The sequence below is a fragment of the Ovis aries genome, chromosome 4 (assembly GCF_016772045.2).
Source record: "Ovis aries strain OAR_USU_Benz2616 breed Rambouillet chromosome 4, ARS-UI_Ramb_v3.0, whole genome shotgun sequence".
Lineage (NCBI taxonomy): Eukaryota > Metazoa > Chordata > Mammalia > Artiodactyla > Bovidae > Ovis > Ovis aries.
Window position 1 is genome coordinate 94041919 of NC_056057.1, and position 6996 is coordinate 94048914.

Below are 6996 nucleotides of genomic sequence, written 5' to 3' on the forward strand. Positions count from 1 at the left end.
CTGTGGTGCTGGAGAAGATTCTTGAGAGTCCCTTGGACTGCAAGGAGATCCAACCAGTCCATCCTAAAGGAAATCAGTCCTGAATATACATTGGAAGGACTGATGAAGCTGAAACTCCAATACTTTGGCCCCCTGATGCGAAGAGTTGACTCATTTGTAAAGACCCTGATGCTGGGAAATATTGAGGGCAGGAGGAGAAAGGGACGACAGAAAATGAGATGATTGGATGGCATCACCGACTCAATGGACATGAGTTTGAATGGACTCCAAGAGTTGGTGATGGACAGGGAGGCCTGGTGTGCTGCAGTCCATGGGGTTGCAAAGAGTTGGACACAACTGAGCAACCGAACTGAACTGAGTGGATACAATCATTCACAAAGTGCTATGGGCAATATGCAAACCATTCTGATATACATGTATATTTTTTATTATTTAGAATTTGAATTCATTTCAATTACAAGTCAATACACGAATCTAGTGGCCTTAAAAATTATTAGAATAAATTGAAAGTCTCTACTGACCTAGCTCTTCTGCTCCTTCCCATGCCCAGAGTGAGTCACTATCACGATTTGGGTGTGGGTCCTTAAGATTAAGAAGAATTTTTTTTTCCACTCCATTAAAGAGACCACCAAAAAAAAATGGAAGAGTGTTTTTAAAAATATATAAATGGGGGACTTTCCTGGTGGTCCAGTGGTTAAGACTTGCTGCCTCTACTGCAGGAGGCACAGATTCGATCTTAACTGGGGAACTGCATACCACACAGCATGGCCAAAAACCAAAAACAAAACAAATTATATATACGTATACACACACACACATATGTTGCTTCAGTCGTATCTGACTCTTGGCAACCCCGTGGACTGCAGCCTGCCAGGCTCCACTGTCCACGGGCTTCTCCAAACAAGAATTCTGAAGTGGGTTGCTATGCCCTCCTCCGGGGAATCCTCCCCACCCAGGGATTGAATCTGCGTCTCTTGCGTCTTCTACACTGGCAAGTGAATTCTTTACCACTATATACATAGAGGAGCCCCACAAAGACATGATACTCAAAGAAATGACCAGAGAAGGCAGCTGTTACACCTTTTAGACAAAGAGACAATAAACTTGTGAAGAATTAACAAGACAAATGAGCTTGGGCTTGGGGTCATAAATTGCTGAAGAAGTAACAAGGTTTGTTTTTACAGTGTTCTCAGCCTTAGATTCCATATCTCTGGTGATAAGGGTGCCTTCTGCCCTCCTGGTACAGGGAAGGTACCTTTCACGTGGGAGATTTATCTCCTGCTTTCCAGAGAGATAAAGGAGGGTCAGAGTGTCCTTACACCAGCTGTTTCTCAAGTTCCTTTAATTCAAAACAATCAATATGCCAAAGTGGCGTATTTGGGGGGTGACATTCTGAAACCCTTAACATCTGCAACTGGCTTTTTCACTTAGTGATATTTTTCATATTTAAACATAGTTTCACATTTAAACATAGTTCATTCCTTTTGGCTGCAACGTAGTCTTCTATCCCAAGAAAATATCACATTTTATTGCTGTATACGACTTGATATTTCAAATCTACCTCAAAGATCATTCCTGTGCATGCCTGTGTGCACATGTGGGAGCATTTCCTTATGTGTCCGTCTCTCTAGGGCCGACACAGAAGCAAAATCACTGGTTATGGGATATGAACATTTTCCATTGTATTTATTTATTCATTTGGCTGCACTGGGTCTTAGCTGTGTCTATCCTTGTTGCGGAATGTGGAATCTAGTCCTCTGACCAGGGATGGAGCCCAGATCCCTCCCCTGTATTGGGAGCGTGGATTCTTAGCCACTAAACATAGCTCAGTTGGTAAAGAATCCACCCGCAATGCTGGAGACCTGGGTTTAATCCCTGGGTTGGGAATATCCACCTGCGATTTGGGAGACCTGGGTTCGATCCCAGGATTGGGAAGATCCTCTGGATAAGGCACAGGCTACCCACTCCAATTTTCTGGCCTGGAGAATTCTATGGACTGTATAGTCCATGGGATCACAAAGAGTCAGACACAACTGAGTGACTTTCACTTCACTTCACTTCAAACCACCAGAGAAGTCCCCATTTTCCATTTTAAATAGATACTATCACATTATTCTCTAAATAGTATTCTCTTCTCTGTTGATTGGCTGTACCAATCAATATCCCTCCCCCAGCAGTTATATGGGCATGCCCACTTCCACACACCCTTACTAGCACTTGATATTATAAAGAAATTTTTTTCCAAGCTGGTGATTGAAAATACTGTGGAGTTTTGATTCACATTTCCTTAATTACTCCAGGGATGAACATCATTTGTTGATCAGCATTTATATTTTCTCTCCTATGAATTGTGTACTTAAATCCATTGTTCATTTGTTTTCTATTGGGTGTTTTTCCCTTTTATCCTATTGATTTATAGATATTCTACAAATGATAGATTTTAAATCCTTTTTTATATATTTAAAATGTTTGCCATCAATATGTTGATTGACTTTTAAATGTGTTTATGGTATCTTGGATCCTGTACAAATTTTAAATTTTATTTGTAAAGTTTCCTTTATGTAGAAATTTCCTGTATGATTTGATGTGTAGACTTTTTGTCATCTTTAAATAAGCTTTCCCTGCTGTAAAGTAAAAAAGATGATCTAAAATTTATTCTGATAATTGTAAAACTTTTCTTTTTGCATTTAGGTCTTAACTCATTTGGAGCATATTTTTATGGCAACAGTGTACCCACATATAACTACATTTCCCTGTCTCCTCTGCGTCTTAGAGCCTCCATGGGACCCAGCTCTTGTCTCACAGAAGCAAGCAGAATCTGGAGGGAAACTTGGGGAAAATGCTTTTCTCTATGGGCACTGCTCTTTCCTCTTTCTCACTTTTTTTTTTTTTTTTGCTGCCCAGAATTCAAGTATGTTGTCCTTTCAGTAGAATTTCAGAATTTGTTTGTCAAGTGTCACAAAAAATCTGGTTGGAAGTTGGACTGGGATCTCTATCAACTTTGAGTAACAGAGACAATGGACACTTAATATAATAGAAATTTTAGTTTTGCCTAATAAGTAAATTCACAGGAATGCAGATCAGAGCTGGTGCAAAGAGCCCATGATGTCAGCATGAAACTGAGCCTTTTCCCTCCCCACTTTTGTTAGTGTGTGGCTTTTATGCTCTTGGACACAGGATGTGCTGTACTCCCAGGGATGGTATCTTCTTTAAACAACATTTCATTTCTTTCTTTGGTTTTGGCTGCGCTGGGTCTCCTGCTGCACAGGCTTTCTCTAGTTGTGGGGAGCAGGCGCTGCTCTCTAGCTGCAGGGCGCGGGCTTCTCATTGTGGTGGCTTCTCTTGCTGCAAAGTGTGGACCCAGGACATGGGTTCAGCAGTTGTGGCATACGGGCTTAGCTGCTCAGCGGCTCGTGGGATCTTCCCAGACTAGGGATCGAACCTGTGTCCCCTGCATTGGCAGGCAGATCTTTACCACTGGACCACCAGGGAAGCCCTGGGATGGCATCTTAATAGCAACATGAACTCTAAAGCATCTAGCATAAACCTAATAAAATCCAAGTCCCAGGGGGAGACTTCTCACCACGAACATGATATCACTTTCTTTTATTCAACTCTTTTCTTGCAAATTCTTCTGGAACAATCCTACTTGGTCATCAGTTCAGTTCAGTCGCTCAGTCATGTCTGACTCTTTGCGACCCCATGGACTGCAGCACCCTGGGCCTCCCTGTCCATTACCAACTCCTGGAGTTTATCCAAACTCATGTCCATTGAGTCGGTGATGCCATCCAGCCATCTCATCCTCTGTCGTTCCCTTCTCCTCCTGCCTTCAATCTTTCCCAGCATCAGGGCCTTTCCCAAAGAGTCAGTTCTTTGCATCAGGTGGCCAAAGTATTGGAGTTTCAGCTTCAACATCAGTCCTTCCAATGAATATTCAGGACTGATCTCCTTTAGGATGGACTGGTTGGATCTCCTTGCAGTCCAAGGGACTCTCAAGAGTCTTCTCCAATGCCACAGTTCAAAAGCGTCAGATCTTCTGCACTCAGCTTTCTTCACAGTCCAACTCTCACATCCATACATGACCACTGGAAAAACCATAGCCTTGCCTAGACAGACCTTTGTTGACAAATTAATGTCTCTGCTTTTTAATATGCTGTCTAGGTTGGTCATAACTTTCCTTCCAAGGAGTAAACATCTTTTTAATTTCATGGCTGCAATCACCATCTGCAGACATCTATGTTAGGAGTCATTAATTTATACCAATGTGTCTAAGTACAGTTAACATCACAGGATTCTTTCTAATTTTCATTTTTGTATTTAACTTTTCTCCATCTGTGAGAACACTGAATTCCATCATTCTCAATATATTTGCTTATGTGATTAGTTATCATATGTAACCAACCTCCTATTGATACTGACATATCATAGAAAGAGAGAGAGATTTTCTAATTCTGTCCACAGAGAGGGTCTGGGAATAACACAATCCAAAATCAAAGAGCACACGGAGGGCCCAGCTCTTGGGTTCTAAATACCACTGTCCCCTAAAAGGAGCCATAGTTCCTTGGAGAAGTGGCTGATTCCAAGGCTAAGGCAAGAAAAGCACAAGATGAGCCTGAAAGATCTTGAACCAGAAGGTAAGGATGTGCTCAAAACATGACAAAGGGACACAGAAGCCAGGCTGAATGAGTGCTCACAGGTCAAGTCAGGGGCTCTATGAATGTTAAATATTAATAACAACAACCTTTTGTTATTATTACTCAGTGAATAAAGTCAGACTCCATGAGCTTATGATGATAGAAAGAGAGGGAGAAACACAGAGATAGAGAGACAGACAGGGGTAGAGAGACAGGGCAGGGGCAGGGAAGAATAGAGATGACAAAGCTTTTCTTTAGAATAGAATTCCAGCTGATAAATACAGAAGGAAGAATGGAACAAAAAAATTGGCAATCTCCATAGTAATAGCAAACTCCACTAAGAAATACTAATGGATGCTAAAACTAATGAGTGAAATTTTAAAGAATAACACAATATTACAGAGTTCAAAATGCTCGTTGATTACCAAGAGGGAGAGTGGCTTTCAGTGGAGAAATCTGGCCATCACTACCTCAACTAACAAGGTTAACATCATCAATAATGAGACAAATTGAAATCACGTACCACCTGCCAGGACTCAGTGAGAAGAATGTAGCATCAGTTCGGTTAATACTTCTGCCAAAGATGCATGACCTGAATCTAATCATGAGAAAACATCAGACAAATCCAAGAGGAAGGACATCTACCAAATAATAGGACTGTGATCTTCAAAACTGTCAAGGTCCTGTAGGTAAAAAAAGACCGGAGAACTATTGTAGACTGAAGGTTACATGACCACTCGGTGAAATGCATGATCTTGGATTGAATCCTTCTGATAGAAAAGACATTATTGAAACGATCAGTGAAGCTTGGCGTCTACAAATTCAGTGGCAGTGATGTATCCATGATATTAATATCATCCTCATTTTGCTGGTGTGTTGTAGGAGAATGCCTTGTTTGTAGGAAAGGATTCCTGAGTGATGGGGCAAGATACCAGCAACTTTCATTCAAACAGTTCAAGAAAAAGAGTTTTTTTATATTGTTCTTGCACCTTTTCTTTAAGTTCGAAATATTTGAGAGAAAAGAGAGAGAGAGAGAGAAAGGGAACAACAAGCAAAAACACGAAAAGGAATACGCAGAAGAGAAAGCCAACAGACAAATGCAAAAAGCGGGCTATTGTATAAGACAGCTGACTGGGTGTTTTCAAAGTCAATGAGATGGAAAATAAAAAGGCAGAATTCAGAGGGAGGGGATAATTAGACAAAAGAGAGTTAAGAGACAGAGGAAACCACTCTGGATCCTGGTTCTGTCTGAAAAGACATTTTAAAGACAATCGAGGATGCTCTACACCTGAAACTAGCCCAACACTGTTAATCCACTATACTCCACAATAAAAAAGTTAAAAAAAAACAAAAGACAATCAGGGAAACCTGAATGAGGACTGAATGTCAGGTATTACCAAGTAATTCTAGCTAATACTCTAAATGTGAAAAGGCCACTGTGATTATATAAGAAAATATATCTTTCCCCCTAGACACACATGGAAATAAAAGAACTTGAGGTCTGGAGTTGGCTTTAAAATACTTCAGAAAAGGGGGGTAGACCAATCAAGAGGAGAAAAACCTTTGATAATTATTGAATCTGGATGTGGATGTTGCATTAGATAGCTCAGGCTGCCATAACAAAATACCACAGGGTTAAACAGCAGAAATTTGTCTTTTTACAGTTGCAAAGACTAGAAGTCCAAGGTTAAGGTGTTGGCAGATGTGACTTCTTCTGAGGCTATTCTCCTTGGCTTGCAGGTGGCTGCCTCCTCACAGGTCTCCCCTTGGTCTGTATAGTCTGTGTCCTAATCTCCTCTTTGTATAAGGACACGAGTCATATTGAACTGGAGCCACGATGACTTCATTTAATTACCTCTTTAAAGCCACTAGCTCCAAATATGTCACATTCTGATGTCCTGAGATTTAGGACCTCAACATATGAATTTAGAAGGAATACAATTTCAGTCTCTAACAGGTGGATGGAAGTATATTGTATCATTCTGTCACTCTGGTGAATATTTGATTTTTCATAATAAATGTTTTTCATCATAAAAACAAATGCAGAAAAAGTAAGCAAAGAGAGCCCCCACAGATGTATCTTTCGAGGAATTTTGCTGCAGAAGACATCAGAGAAATGAGATCATGTCTGGGGGTAAACATGAGGTAAAGGGAGTAATTTTTTCTTTTAAAATGATTCTTTTTAAAAAAAAATTTACTTATGTTTAATTGGAGGATACTTGCTTTACAATATTGTGTTGGTTTCTGCCATACATCAACATGAATCAGCTCTAGGCATACACGTCTCCTCCCTCTTGAACCTCCCTCCCACCTCCCCCTGACCACCTCCCACCCCTCTAGGCTGTCACAGAGCACCAGGTTT